Consider the following 16,312-nt stretch of genomic DNA (forward strand, 5'->3'; position numbering starts at 1 on the left):
GAAGAAGAGAAGAAGATGCAGAGGTAGAGATGCGTTAATAGCGGGAGGAAGAAGAAGGTGTTTGGGTTTGTTTGCAACAATTTTGGGTTTGTGGGAATATAGTATAATTTTGAAAAGATTACATAATACTTCATTAATCCTAATTAAGTACTAATTACCCTTAATCAATAATATGGCTATTTAGTTAACACTTTAAAACTTAATAGTCTTTTAATTAAATGTAAACTTCAAATGGCCTTTTAATAAACTGCCCCCTTCTTCACTGCTAAATGTTGGAATATTATACTTTTAAACATAAACAAGACAAGAAGTCATCACTTCTTCGTTGCAGGATTGCAAATCAAAATTGGGGCAGTTCTGAACTTTTGGTCATAGTGAAAGAGACTTATTGATGAGCTTCAAATATATGTATATTTCTAGCCCCATTTAGGTTTGTTTAGCATTATTTTAGTTTTCATGCTTTATGCCTATTTTTATTTATTTTATATTTATTTTAGGTTCTGAAACAAATAAGGATAAAACGGAAAATTTTAAAGCAAAAGGAGGAGAGTGACGTAAATTCTTAAAAATCTTGGAGGCCAAGCAAGTTTTCCTTTCCCGAATTATCAGAACATCTTTTGGTATTTTGGGGATAACTTGGGCTACAAATATTAAAATCATGTGATTCTTGCGGCGTTAAAAAGCTAATTCGAAGGGCTAAAATCTTTATGTTTATCACTTCGCCCAAATCAACTGGAATAGAGGAGAAACTCACGACATAGTTTGATGGTTTGGTAGAATCAAGATCCAGAAAAACGAGAGATTGGTGAAGGAATTCGTGGAACAGCCATCTTCATGGTCTTTTCTTTTCTTCTTACCTTTTATTTATTCAATGTTTTGTCGATTTGAAATTATGCTTTTGCTTTGTTCAAGTATGAATTGATTTCCTTTTGCTAGGGCTTTGATGTAGCCTCTCCATGATGATTTGAACCCTTAATTTATGTTATTGGAGTTTTTTATCAATCCTTGTTGAGTATGCACCACTGTACTTAATGTTTTTAAATGATTGGTCACCATTTAAATGATTTGTTGTGCCTATTGAGATCGAGAGATAATGCATGTAAATTGCTTCTTATGATGTGTGCCATGAGTTGAATGAAAGACAGAGATGTGTCAACGTGATTTGTACGGTTTTTGTTGAAATACTATAGAACTTAATGTGCTCATATGTTTTTAAATTCACATAGAGATATCATGAGTTATTATATGTGAGTAATTTCGATTCTACGAGAGAGGGTTTCGAATAGGTTAAAGTATTTTGCCGTCAACATTGGTTGATAAAACTTTAGTAACATGTTTTTGGGATTTAGATTGAATTGGTTAGGTGAAATCGAGTGCCTTAGCATTTCCACCCATTGGTGATTCAATCTTGTTTATTGCATTCTTTAGTTGATTTTACCTTTTAATTCATAGAATTAGCCAAATTTCGATTTTTGTTGTTTTCAAATATTTTAGAACTAGAACAATTTTAGTATTAAACAGGTAAGCAATCTTTGTGAGAACGATAGTATACTCATTTAATTATATTACTTGAGCGATTAGTTCACTTTCTATATTTTTCGCAACACTTATGTCACGCTTCAGTGATGGGATTGGAGGATTTGATAGTGAGCCATCAAGAATCTTTTTAGCTACCCAATTATTAGCCGCATGAGAATAATGAATACCATCCCAACTAATGTAGTTTAGAGAGTTACTATATGCAGCCCTAGAAAGTTCAATTCCGTTAACAAAAACCTTCTTTTCACATGGAAAATAGTAGCCCCCCAAGTGCCCTTAGCATTATCCAAATGGATAAGAAAAACCTGCAGCTGTAAATCCCCAACACTCGTATATGAGATATTAACTAAAAAAGCACTTACATAAATTCAAGTAAAGGGTGAAATATGACTAAGCTTACCTTGCTACTTTGCTTCAAAAATTAAAGTATATTTAGCAGAGTAGTTGTCAACATAAGTGAAAACTGCAGCTAAGAATTATAGCCTTAGTTGGAAAACTTTATCTTTAAGCTACCGGTTAAATTCTTGAGCAATCTCATTGTGAGATTTTATGTGTTTGGATAGTGCCTTGAATCCCATATTGCTTAAGAAAGGAAATTGCAAGGAGGCTCTCCCCTTTATATAGACTAGTAGTTTAGGTTTTTAAAGTATCTCAAAAAGTGTAAGAAAGACACCAAAAGAATAGTCATATTGGGCTGTTATTAAGGGTGTAATTGGGCTTCTTGGAATAGTATAAGTAGTTTACAATTTTTCTTTTCTAAAAATTGCATAGTTGTAAGCTTTTGATTAGTGGATTTTTTGAGTTGTGGGAATCTTTTTTTCCTAACAAGTGGTATTAGAACCAAGTTCACCATCTAGGAGAAGGCAAGCTCAAAAGGAGGTCGAATTTAAGAGTAGATTGGCGATTGTCAAACATTTCAAATTTTGTGGAGATATATCTAAGTTTGAGGTTCCTTTATTTGATCGTAAAATTAATTTTATGTTATGGCAAAGTATGATACAAGACCTTTTGGTACAACATGGTCTTGATTAGGCATTAGAAGAGAGCAAGCTACAGAAAATGTTTGATAGAGAATGGAATAGAATTAAGAAGAAAGCTGTCAGTACAATCAGATTGGCCCTAGCTCCAAAGATTAAGTGCAGCGTGTTGATTGAGTCTACACTAAAAGGTTTGTGGGAAATTTTGGAGCGCATTTATGTGTCGAAATCATTGACTAACATACTGTGTTTGAAGATGTATTTGTATTCTTTGAAGATGGATGATAGTACGAGCCTCCATGATCATTTAAATGACTTAAATGGGCTAGTATCTCAATTATTGGCCATTTTTTATGAGTTAAAGGATGACGAAAAGACATTGACATTGTTGTCATCTTTGCATAAATGTTATAGACATTTAGTTCAAACTTTGTTAGTATACATATCTACTTTAAAATTAGATGATGTGACTGTCTTGTTGCATGAGAATGAAAGGTTTATGGGATCAAACAGCTCATCACTTAAAGGAGATTTGCTAGTTGCAAAAAGTTTTAATTAAGGGAGGACTCAAGAAAAAGATAATGAATTAAGATGGAGATCTAGATCAAAAGGCAGAGATTACAATAATAAAGAGTGCTATTATTGTGGAGAGAAGGGACATATCCAACCACGTTGCAAGAAATTAAGGGGGGATATGTTTGCTTTCAAGAAGGTTCAACAGGTGAAGGATTCGAATGATGGATGGAAGAATGACGCTTGTGTTGCTGATAAAGAAGGTGAATTTTTAGTAACATGTCAATGTAACTCAAACTTCAAAGGGTGAAAAGGTTGGGTTTTAGGTTCTGTTGCATCTATGCATGTTTGTAATGATAAAGATTGTTTTTTTTTTTCAGTTGAAAGAAGATGGAAATTATGGAAATATTGTTGTCGGTAATAACGAGAAAGTGAAGATTGAAGGAGTTGGTAACGTTCTTCTCAAGCTATAGAATGGTGTTGTAAAAAATATTCGTCATGTGAGGTATGTGCCGAGTTGTAGTCACAATTTGACTTCTTTGGGTGAGTTAGCTTCTCATGGATATACCTACATTGGTCAAAGCGATGGATGTAAAGTTTATAAAAATGATGTTCTGATTTTGCAAGGCAATAGGAATGAAAAGCAACTATATTTGCTTGATAAAGATGTGTTTCTAAAGAAATTAAGTAGTAAAGTTGTTCCAGTTCCTGTTGAAAAAGAAAAGAAAACTGTCAACCAAGTAAGTTTTTCATATGCTACTATGATGCTTGGGGATTCAAGTCAAGTGAGGAATTGTTGTGATAGTGCCTTGAATCCCATGTTGCTTGGGAAAGGGGGTTGCAGGGGGACTCTCCCCTTTAAATAGACTAGTAATTTGTGTTCTTAAAGTATCTCACAAAAGTATAAGAAAGACACCAAAAGAATAATCATAGTGGGTGTTTATTAAGGGTGTAATTGGACTTTTTGGGATAGTGTAAGGAGTTTGCAATTTTTCTCTTCTAAATATTGCATAGTTGTAAGCTTTTCCACTTTACTATCTTAGCTTATCGCTTCCAAGATTTATTGCTCTGTCACTGCTTTGCTTTCACTTTATTTCCTAGTGCTTCTCTTGTTGCTTATTTCTTGTTTTTCACTTCATGCTTTGTGTTTTTGTTTGTCGCTGGAGAAAACATAAGGGAAATACAAAGTGTGCATGTTATGGGTTTATGTTGGGGTTACTGTTTTTCACTTCATGCTTTGTGTTTTTGTTTGTCGCTGGAGAAAACATAAGGGAAATACAAAGTGTGCATGTTATGGGTTTATGTTGGGGTTACTGTTTTCATTTCATGCTTTGTGTTTTTATTTGTCGCTGGAGAAAACATACGAGAAATAAAGTGTTTGGATGTTATGGGTTTATGTTGGGGTTACTGGTTTGGAGATTCCTGGTTTTTCTAAAAGATAAATAAGTGTGAAATTGTTGAAGATTTTGTACAAATGTTTTAAAGGAGCATTCGATAGTGTTTTGTGTGTTCTTGTTTTCAAAGAATGAACTCAAATTGAAAATAGGGAAGCAAAATGAAAACATAATTTTAAGGGGGTTTCCTTATGAACTCAAACCCACTTTTCCACTTTTATCGTTTTATGTCTTGTAGAAACTGAAGACTATATTTATCATTTATGTTTGCTATTTCCTTAACACAAAATTCACATAATAACTGTTATTTAAGTTAAATTAGTCAATTTTTTTTTTTTTTTTAGTAGAAATAGAGCAGTATATTGTCAAATTTGTATAGACATACTTGATTTGTGTATTGGGATAGGTTGGTATGATAGTTGTGCACTTTGGGGGCTATACAAAGCACTCATGTTTAGTAAGTCCAAGCATCATTTTGATTTATATTTCAAGCTTGTATGATACTAATGTTGTTTCAGTTTTCTCTTTCAGTTCCCATTCTGTTTCTGTCTATGGATGATGAAAAATTATCCAACTTGCATCAAATTGAACACAATCATCTTTAATTATATGTGGTCAGCCTTTATGCTTTTGCTTGCTTTATTGTAGATTTTATTACATATTATATGAGCCTGGTAATGTCTTTTTAGTGGATTTTTTTAAGTTATTTTAGTGACTATGCTGTTTTTCTCTTAATAAGGAGAAGCTAATAGGTGATCAGGCTGTTTTTAGTTTGTCTAGTTTCTTGCCGGAGAATTTTCAATTTTTGATTTGTCATAACTAATTATTGATTTTTTGTTTAGGTAGTCTCAAGCATTGACATGGCGGATTCTAAGTCTATATATATGGATATGGTTAATGTGAGAGAAAGTGATGATGCTTCTAGGGTAATGTCGCCTCCTTCTAATACTAGCATTACTACTAGTTCTAAAAGTAAATGTAAACATCAGAAGTTTGGAATTATTTTGATACATATTTTGATGAATAGGAATGAGAGGGCTAGGTGTAAGGGGTGCATTAAAACTTATGCATATGGTAGTTCCACTCATGTGACTAAAAAATTGAAGCGTCATGTAGGAGATTGTCCAAAACGTGGCAATACTAATATGGCGCAATTATTGATTGATCATGATCATAAATTGCAAAGTAGAAAGATTAGTCAAGAGACTTTTCGTGAGAAGATGACATTATCAATTATTCAACATAATTATCCATATTCATATGTGGAGAATCAAGGAATTAGGAATGTCTTTTTGTATTTGTGTAAGGATGTTAAGCATTATACTAGGAACACCGCTAAGGCAAATTGCTTAAAAGTATATGAAACGATGAAAGAAAAAACTAAGCTTGAATGAGGGATATATGTTTACTAGTAGAATATGCTTAACTTATGATGTTTGGACTTCTGCTACAATTGAGAGATATATTTCTTTAACAACTCATTATGTAGATGAGAATTGGGTGTTACAAAGTAAAATACTCAACTTTTGCCATATTCCTCCTTTACACTTAGGGATTGTTTTGGCAGATAAAGTTTTGACTTTCTTACAAGAATGGGGAATTGAAAAGAAAGTTTTCTCAATTACTTTGGACGATGCAAATGGTAATATGATAGGATGGAGGATATCTTAAAGAACCAACTTTGTGTGTAGAATGCTTTGTTATGTATGAGTGATTTTTTGCATGTGCGATGTTCTGCACATATTTTGAATCTTATTGTTCAGGAAGAGTTAAAAACTACTAGTGTGACTTTAAATAAGATTCAAGATAGTGTGAAATATATAAAGGAATTGAGGCTAGAAGAATCAATTTTGGAGAACTTTCTGTACAAATGGGTGTGAAAAGCTCAATGGGGTTGGGATTGGACGTTTCCACTAGATGGAATTCAACTTTTTTAATGCTTGAAACTACGTTAATATGTCGTACTGTGTTTGTACCTTTATCAACAATAGATCTTAATTATAAATTTTGTCCATCAAATGAAGAATGGGATAAGGGGAGAGGATATGCAAGTTCTTCGAACCATTTTATGAGATTACAACTTTATTCTCGAGTTCCAAATATCCTACAACAAACTTGTATTTTAAATGTGTGTGGAAAATTCAATTGTGTTTAATTGAAGAAAGAATGAGTGAGGATGAAATTACTAGGAGCATGGCAGAACAAATGATCCCGAAATTTGTAAAATATTAGGATTCTTATAGTGTTGTGTTGACTATTGCAACTATTGTTAACCCACATCTAAAGTTTTAGTTTGTGAAGTATGCTTACAAAAAAGTTTATGATTTAACTACTGATCAACAAAAGATGAAGGTTCTTAAGAATAACTTCCATAAGCTTTTTTAAGCTTACGAGGTCCAATGTTCCAAACAAATTCCCATCTCACATTCAGTTGTTTCTACTATGAGTGGTCTTACTCTTGGTAGGCGTGTAGATCATACTTGTATAAGTCACTATACTTTTTATATTCTTGTGATTAATAAAGTATTGTTTATTGTTTAATTTTAACTTTTGATACTTGACTATTTAAATGGTGCAGGATTTTGACAACTATGAGAGTGAATTTATTACCACTAAGAAATCTAAATTGGATCATTATTTGGAAGAAACAAGGTTTGATCACATTAAAAATCAAAATTTGTGTAGGAATCATGTCATGGCAAGCACGAAATTACAATAAAAATTATTGCCATGGCATGATTCCATTATCCAAGAACACGATTTCGACTGAATAATCAACATAAAATAACCATACAAGGTTATGTGATTTACCTCCGTTGGCATCTCCTTCTTTGGATTTCTCCAACTAGTTGCTATCAATCCAATGTAGGATTGAGTCCATCGGTATCCACACGAAGGTAGGCTCGAGATCACCCTAGGATTGATTGTTAGACCAATCAAAAGGCTTAAGTGATGGTGGCAGAAAATTGAGAGAAAACTCTCAAGGGTGGCTAGGGTTTTTGGCGAGAGAGAGAGAGAGAGAGAGAGAGAGAGAGAGAGAGAGAATAGTTTGATTTTATTCAATTATATTTCCCAAAAGAATTCTCTTGTGTTTAAACTAAAAACCCTCCTCTTTTTATCGTGTAAATCCAAATAGGAATTCAATAAGGATTACAATCCTTGAATCCCTATTTTGGAAGGATTCCAGTGATCCTAAAAGGAAAGGATAATATTTCTTAGAGATATTATCCTATTTAAATATCAAATACTTAATTAAATAAATAAAGCTATTTATTTGATTCCATAAATATATATAAACTAATTAAATAAATATATTTATTTAATCCATATATATATTTAATATTTGGGTTTTAATATATATATCTCCATATTAATTAAAATTAATATGAATCCAATTTTGCTAAAAACTCTTCCAATAAATTGAATAATGACTTAACCCCCTAACAAAATTACCAAAGTGTCATTTTCACCCATAATGAAGAAAATACCATGGACTGCCAAATTACCGAAATACCCTTTTTGGCCCAAGGAGAAGATTGTCCTTCCATTTTCATTGCTCACTTAACTACCTTTTATATGTGTGACCCGAAGGCTCTTCACTTTGTCGATAGTGTCCCGATAACTAATTAAGCATCAAGCAATTAGTGTTTTCGTACACTAGTTAAGATTGACTTCTAGCAAGGTATCATGATTCCTCGGTAAGTAAAGAATCAACGATTTAGGCTTACCTTATCTACGACATGGTTATCGTGCAATTCGATCTGTTTCATCATATTTTATCTCATCAAGGTTTGAGGTACAAAAATAGTGTCTACCTCAAAAGCTACCTTGACATGTTCTATATTTGGATTTTGAATCTAAAGACTATAAAATTGGATTCGAGCACCAACTCGATTCCATCGTGGCCACGAATTTGAGGTCATAGTTCTTTAACCAAATATCTCGTCGAGATAAGATCTCCTATAACTAGAAGTGATGAATCCTTTGTTGATCCACCATAGCCATAGTGTACTTCTTGATGCAATCAATCGCTACTGTTTTGGTAATCCCTAAGAGAGACGACATCAGGCTAGTGTCAAATCACATTGATATTTACACACGACGCTTTGGTGATCTCAAGTTGAAGGACCACATGCGCCACCATCCGTAAAAAGATATATTCTACAGACATTGGGTTTACCATCTCATGTGGAATTCTCTGATGGGTCAGTCCAGTGTACTTGCATAAGCAAGCACCAATGCGTTGCACCAGGTTAATGCCCATAGCCTTGACATGTGAGATCTGTCACTACCTTTCGATAAAGTCGTTCAATGCGATGATAATCTCTCTGTGTAATCTGTGCCTTTGGTCAGATTTAGACTATGACTACGGAAAGTTTAAGAAGGGCCACCATATGTGCTCATAAGGTTCTCACAATTAAGATTTATAACACTTAATTCTCTCGTCACTGGTTCCAACCTTTTTAAGGACATATACTATTTTCTTTATGCGCAGTAAATATATATTATAGTCTATGTGCTCATAAATAAGCGATGCCTTTTTTATTCATTTATTTGAAATGAGTTTACAAGAGCTAAAACGTTGGCTCTAATGCACATACTCTAACAATTTGGATATTCTTGAGTATTGGAAGAGGAATTGTGATCATTATCCGGTACTTTTCATGATGGCTTGTGATATCATGATTATACCAATAACATCTATTACTTCGAAGTCCGCTTTTAGTATTGCCAATAAAGTGCTCAACAAATATCAAAGCTTACTTTGACCCAAAAATGCAGAATCTTTGATAGGCACTCGGACTTGACTATATGGATATGAGTTTAAAAGTAACATGTTAACATAATATTTCATATGTTCTATTATTTACATTTATTAATATTTGTAGTTGATAATTGTAGATGATGATGTGGTTGATGATCTTGATATGTCATTAACTAATCCAGGGATTGTGGAATCAAGAGACTCTACTATCACCCCCACCGTGGAATGAACATGAGCTGGCCAAAAATATTTTTAGTTGAACAATGTCAAGTCAAGTTAAATTTATCTTGTGTTTTTGTATTTGTGTTATTGATTTATTGTGTTTGGTATTTGTTTTTGTGTATTTGTGATTATGTATTTGTTCATTGTAAAAGGTATTTGTTTATGTGTATTAGTAATTATGTATTTGTTTACTATGGTTGGTATTTGTTTAAGCGTATTAGTGATTATGTATATGTTTATTGTGGTTGGTATTTGTATATGTGTATTAGTGATTATGTATCTGTTTATTATGGTTGATATTTGTATATGTGTATTATTGATTATGTATTTGTTTATTGTGGTTGGTATTTGTTTATGTGTATCAGTGATTATGTATTTGGTATTTGTTTATCTGAATTGAATTGCATTTAGAGTAGTTGATTCTAGGGTTGTAATTGTAAAAAATAAAACTGTAGGAATTTTGGGGCTGTAACTGTCATAATTGAAAACTACTGGGGCTGAAAAAATTTAAAATTGGCTGTGAATAGTGCGAGTACCTGCGGGTTCACCAGTACCTGCATAGGGTAGGATGCAGGTCCAATATTCTAGACCTATTTAGATCGACCTGTTTTGGGTCCATACTAGTGGGGCCCGTACTAGTGGGACTCGTACCCATGGTACCTGCACCCGTTTGGACCCGGCCTGCCTGCCTGTTTTTGCCAGGTCTAACTCTACCTATACAAAGTTGCATCAAGAGATTTAAGAGGAAATAGCAGTATGGATCTGCATTTTGCTTCATGAAGCTTTAGCTCAAACGATTACCCTAAACTACTATTTAGTTTTTGCTGGCACCTCAAACTTGTGGGTTACAGCACCTGAATGAAAAACCATCTTTTAGAGAAAACCGTTAAACAACCTACTAGTAAAGGATTCTAAAACGTGTGAAAAAGTTCAAGCTAATTGTTCAACTGCAGCCTTAATATTACTAATATGCTGGCACAGGGTGCAAACTTGCTTTGCAAAAGTTTCAACAGATATAAATGTTGTGTGTATGTTGCAGAATATTTATCTGTTTAGTTATTACCATAGCAAAAGCACAACTAATTAATTAGTTACCTCTACGGCCTGTCTTAACGATTGATGATTCTAGGAATAGACTCATTCAAATGTCCTCTGTCATAGACTTGAATCTAGAATGAAGATCATTATGTCCAATATCAAATGTGTAAAGCACCTCGGAGAAGTCATGAGCTCTTAGGAGACTGCTTTTGACGGATACATTGGTACCTGAATGAATCAAAGTTAAAATGATTTTCCAATAAAGCATAATTTTTGTTTCTCAAGATTATTTTCACCCTTGAATTCAAATGGAGCTTTTACTTCTAACCTTTGTTGTACATCAATTGTGTGTGCTTTGAATGGTTCAAATTATGAAAGTTGTATGTCAAAAGAGATGGGGCTGAAACCTCCCTAAAGATTTTTTGTATCCAATGGTTGAATTATAGAAAATAGCAAAATTTTGCCCCATGTAAAAAATTTGTACCAATTGAGTCCAAATATGCACTCAAGAAGGGCAATCCCAATTTCTCAGCTACAGAGATAAATAACTACTAACTAGTGTGAAACACTATATAATGGAAATGAGAAGCAAAGCAAGAATTAACACTCCTATCTACACTAACGCAGAAAATCAAGAATGAGGCGTCCGTACAGTACCTCCCAGATGACTTGTGGAAGTAAGTATCGTCATTAGCTGAAGGACGTCTGTAAAATGCTACTGATTTTCCTCCAGTGTCAGAATTAGAATCGCCGAAGTTGGAAATATATAGAAAATCACATCCATTTGTATTGAGAAGGTTAAAAGACCTAGCTTGTTGTCCATAATTGGTCATAATTATGCAGAAAGAAGCAACAAATATAACAAGAATTATCAAAGTTTTTACGTTCTTGTTTTAACTGTCCTAGGATCCATCCTTCTCGTACGAATACTGTTGGGTCTTGCCCAGTCCATGAACAGGATAATATTGACTTAATTACTCTCTCAGACCTTTTCTCAAACTGGTGAGGATGAAGTTTTAATACATTTAAATTCAATGACATATTCCAAGCTAGTAATTCATGTGGGGTTTTATCATATTACCCAGCCAGAATATGCTTTTACATATTCTCATAGATGCAACCAATCATGATAACTTCAACCACTCTTCATTACCATTCGCAGTAATTCGCTTGTCAAATGACAGTCATTTTTGGTTCATACTTCTTAAGGAAAGCCTTGGGCTGGGGTATAACATTATGGAAAACAGCCCTATGGGGGCTGTCTTTGGAGATTGTAACTACTAAAAGTATGAGGAACTTAATTAGATGATACTATTTAGATATAAAATATGAATTAAATCTATATATATAAATTATTTTAGCACACTATCACTACAATAAGATGTGGAGTTTCCAAACTAATCGACAATATCGTTGAATGAACTCTCAAGAGTTGCCAACCAATGACTCCATTGTTTTGTTTTTTAAATAAAAATTTAAATTATTAATATAAATAATTTTTATTTATATAAATATTATAAAATAATTTTTATTAAGTTTCAAGATATTTTTATATTTCACGTTTGTATAAACAACTTTTCATTCTTAATTAAAAGCTATACAAACATTATTTAGAAATTTTTTATAAAATAAATTATTTTATAAGTACTAATATAAAGATATTCTTTTAAATAAGTTTCACAAACCAAACTAGTTAAAGAAATAATGGAGTTTTAAGTCTATACTAGGTTTAAGTCGATTTCAATTAACTATTAGATTTTGATTATAGGATTGACATCAATTAACTATTAGATTTTATTTTGAGGGATAATAGTTGACAGCCCCTTGAGGTTTACCTAATTATTGTTTCAACACCTTAGGCAGGGGCGGATTCAGAAGTTTCTGTTAGGGTAGGCCAAATGAAAACTAATTGTACATAACATTTATATTCTGTTTTTCTAGTCAAAATTGTCACAAAAAGAAAATAAAAATTACATTTACTATTGTCCTCGGTGGGGCTTTATATTGAGAAATCATTGCATGACCATCTCCTTATCAACATTGTCAAATATATATATCTTTCTCAACATATGGAATTAAACTATCATTCAAGAATTGATCTCCCATCCGATTGCGTAAATGAGTCTTCATAATTTTCATAGTAGAAAATGCAATTTCTACACTTGCAGTTGCAACTGGTAAGGTTAAAGCCAATGTGATGAGCAAATATACCAATGAGTAAATAAGATGCTTCTTCGTTTCAATCATTTTCTGAGCAAGACTAGTAATATGAAAAATCACTATTCGAGTGCATATCATCAATGTAATTATCAAGTTGAAGTTCAAGTGTCATAAGACCAGTAGACGAAAATTCAAGTGGATAAAATTGCGCTAAACGAACTAATTTTGCCTTATCAAATGCTTGAAAGCAATCACTTGGATTTAGGGATGTCATGCAAATAAGTAATTTTGTATTACCTTCATTAAAACGATTGTTAAGCTTTGATAGTTGCAAATCTATTATGATATAGAACAACTCGACACGATAATGAAATAAATTTGTTATCTCTTGAACATTATGCCACGATCTCCCTTGTATAGCAAATTTTTCTTCCATATTTGGCACATTTATATTTTGAGCAATGCAAAAATGAGAAACTTCATCAAATAGATTATCCCATCCATTATTTTTCATCAACAATAATCTTCTTTTCGACAAGTGAACCAAGGACATAGCATTTATAATATCTTGATCATTCCTTTGCAATGCTTGTGAAAGTTCAAATGTGATTCCCAAAATGTTTTTCATCATGTGTAGGTTAAAAGCAAAATCAAAAGAAGTCATATAATCTACCAAATCAATTGCTTCAACTCTATTATCAGAATTTTCAGTAAGATCCTCAAACACTTCAATAATAGATTAAAATAAATTAATCAAGCTCATAAATAAAGTCCCATAATGTGAATCCCACCGTGTTTCCCTTGGCTGCTTAAGACTAGTATCTTGATTAAGGCCTTGCCCTATTGAAAAGCTCACCACTTTTGAGAGCTTTTTTCACCTTCAAAGCTTGTTCTTATAAAGAAGATCTTGACGTCTAGGTGATCATCCAACAATATTTATCACACAAGAAACTTTCAAAAAAAGTCTTTCAATATTTGTATCCTTTTTTCCCATAGCTACAAGTGCTAGTTGAAGTTGGTGAGCAAAACAATGAACGGTGAGCAAAACAATGAACATAGAAGGCGTATTCATTATCTTTCAATATAAGTGCTTTTAACCCATTAAACTGACCTCGCATATTACTCACACCATCATAACCTTGTCCACATAATCTTGATATGCTCAAATTGTATTTAGAGAACAACGTTTCGATTCCCATCTTTAGTGACAAAGCAATCATATCCGTGACATGCATAATGCTCAATAAACACTCAACAATACATCATGTTTTATTTACATAACGTAAGATAATTGTCATCTGCTCTTTGTTGGATCCATCATGAGCTTTATCAACTAATATAGAAGAAAAATATTTCCAAGATCACTAATTAGTTTGTTGATGGTTTCAACTAATGCATTGATTATGTCTTTTTGGATCCTAGGAGCAATCAATTTATCATGTTCAGGAGTAGAGGTGGGCAAGGGACCGGTCCCTTGTGGGCCCAGGCCTTGGCCCGTTTGGGACTAGTCCTAAATGGGACCAGTCACTCATGGGCCTGGGACCCATGAGAAAAACCAGGACCCGGACCAAGTCCTAGGCCTGGTCGGGACTGGTCCCATGGGCCCAGGACCAGTCCTAGAACCGATCCCATGGGCCTTGGATAATTTCATTTTCCCCCTTCAATTTTTTTATATTTTGGGGGCAAAACAAAATTTTATAGCGGCTTTTTATTATTTTTTAGGGGTAAAATTTATAAATTTTATAAATTTTTTAGACCTGGAAGATTTTTTTTTTTATAAATTTTATAAAATTTCATTTTAGCGCTCGTAATTTATATTTATTTTGAAATTAATAGGGGGTTTTATTTAATTTGGCAGGGGACTACTCCTCTCAAGGACCAGTCCTAGGAGCGGGTTTTAGAGCTGGGCTTTTGGGCCCGGTCCCAAATGCCCAACTCTATTCAGGAGCATTCTCCAATGCTACTAATCTATATTCTTCATTTTGCTTAGCTGTACAGTGTAAAAGTTCAAGAAAGTTTCCCTGATTCATTGAATTATCAGACTCATCTAGGCAACGAAAAGGCAATCCTTGCTGAAGAAGAAGCCGACTAACAGAAATTGATCATTTCAATCGAGTACGATAATCTTCTTACTGTTGTTAGATTTCTTGTTAATAATTGTACTCACATGTTGCTTTTGGTTTTTGGTTCATCAAAGCTTGACAATTTTTCAAAGCTTGGTTATGATAGATAATAGGACCTCCAATATGATATTTAAAATTCTCAAGTCTCTTCCAATTGTGAAACCCATCAACAAAAGAGTCACATCCACTTTGCTCACCTTTATCTGGTTTGAAAAGATAACAACATAAACAATATGCATCATCATTCTCAACACTATATTCCAACCGGCCAGTAAGGATATTTGTCAAACCAAAAACGTTGGAAACTCCGTTTATGATCACTAGATTTTGATTTGGGAAACTTATGATTGTGAGGTTGACAAGGACCCTTTTGTAGATAACTCATTCTGACTTGGTCTCGAACATTAGAATGATAAAATGTAATTCTTAGTTGAAATCCAGGATCAAAAGGAAGATTTTCCAAGTCAACTTCGAAGCAATTTTTCTTTGAAGAAGGTTGGTTTTCATTATCATTGACACCAGAACAAAGTTGAGATGTCTTAGCAATTGACTTTCTTTTAAAATATTTTTCCATATCTAAATACAAATAAATAAAATTATATAAATACAAAGAAATAATTTAACTCACGAATTGAATTCTATAATAACTATGGAAAATCTAAATTTTCCAACTATCTTTATCATTTTGATAGTATTCATCGAAATAATTATTGGTCTTAAATAATTAGTCACAATTATGTCACTTCATAATGATTTTTCAGCAGGGAAAAATGAAATTAAGTAGGATTTATATATATAATAAAAGTTAATGGAGCAATTAAGAAAGAAGTATTATAATCTGAAATATAATATTAGAGTATTAGACTATTAGTGCTGTTAGCAATCTTTATCTGTCATTTCAAGCTTCAGCAAATAAAAAAATTCATGGTCAACCAAATAAACCTACACCTTATTATCCTCTTCATTTGTTTTCAATCATCAACTTAAAGTCTTAAACAATATATAAAAATAAAAGCCTCTTTGATTCTATTTTTTTTCTATTTCTATGATCTATATATTATTTTTCTTCCAAATTTTGGGACCATAAAAAACTCATTTACCTATCACAAAATATTGAAATCTAAAAACTTCCCATTTTTTGCTAAAAGTTTTCTAAAAAAAAATTCAATGTTAATATACACAAATGAAAGAAAAGCATTATACACATACACACACAAAAAAAAAAAAAAAAGAAGGGAGTACTAACCAAAGAGAAAATGGCTGATAGAATTTTGTTGAAGTCTGAACTATGAAGGATTAGAGAGAGCAGCAGAGGAACTGAGGAAGACATGAGGGACTGAGGGTTTGCAACTGCAGAGGAAGGTTTGCAATTGCAGAGGAAGGTTTTGCAAGTTTTATTAAAAAATTGAAGGTAGGCCAAGATTTTTTAGTATTAAAATTGAGAGTAAGCTAAGATTTTTTAGTATTAAAATTGAGAGTGAGTCAGATTTTTTAATATTTAATATTTAAAAATAAAAATTAAGGGTAGGCCAAAGTCAAACCAAATCTTTGTGAGAATAACATATTTAATATTTTTTTTTT

General features: G+C 32.7%; 1 long non-coding RNA gene across 1 annotated transcript; it reads left to right on the plus strand.

The window, feature by feature from the left end:
* The first annotated feature begins 587 nt into the window (after positions 1–587).
* On the plus strand, positions 588–7,599 carry LOC116136892. The gene is made up of 3 exons (XR_004129071.1): positions 588–837; positions 5,266–5,349; positions 7,002–7,599. It is a non-coding gene; the product is annotated as an uncharacterized LOC116136892 (long non-coding RNA).
* Positions 7,600–16,312: the final 8,713 nt, after the last annotated feature.

Source organism: Pistacia vera, unplaced genomic scaffold, assembly GCF_008641045.1.
Source record: "Pistacia vera cultivar Batoury unplaced genomic scaffold, PisVer_v2 Contig320, whole genome shotgun sequence".
In the NCBI taxonomy this organism is placed as follows: Eukaryota; Viridiplantae; Streptophyta; class Magnoliopsida; order Sapindales; family Anacardiaceae; genus Pistacia; species Pistacia vera.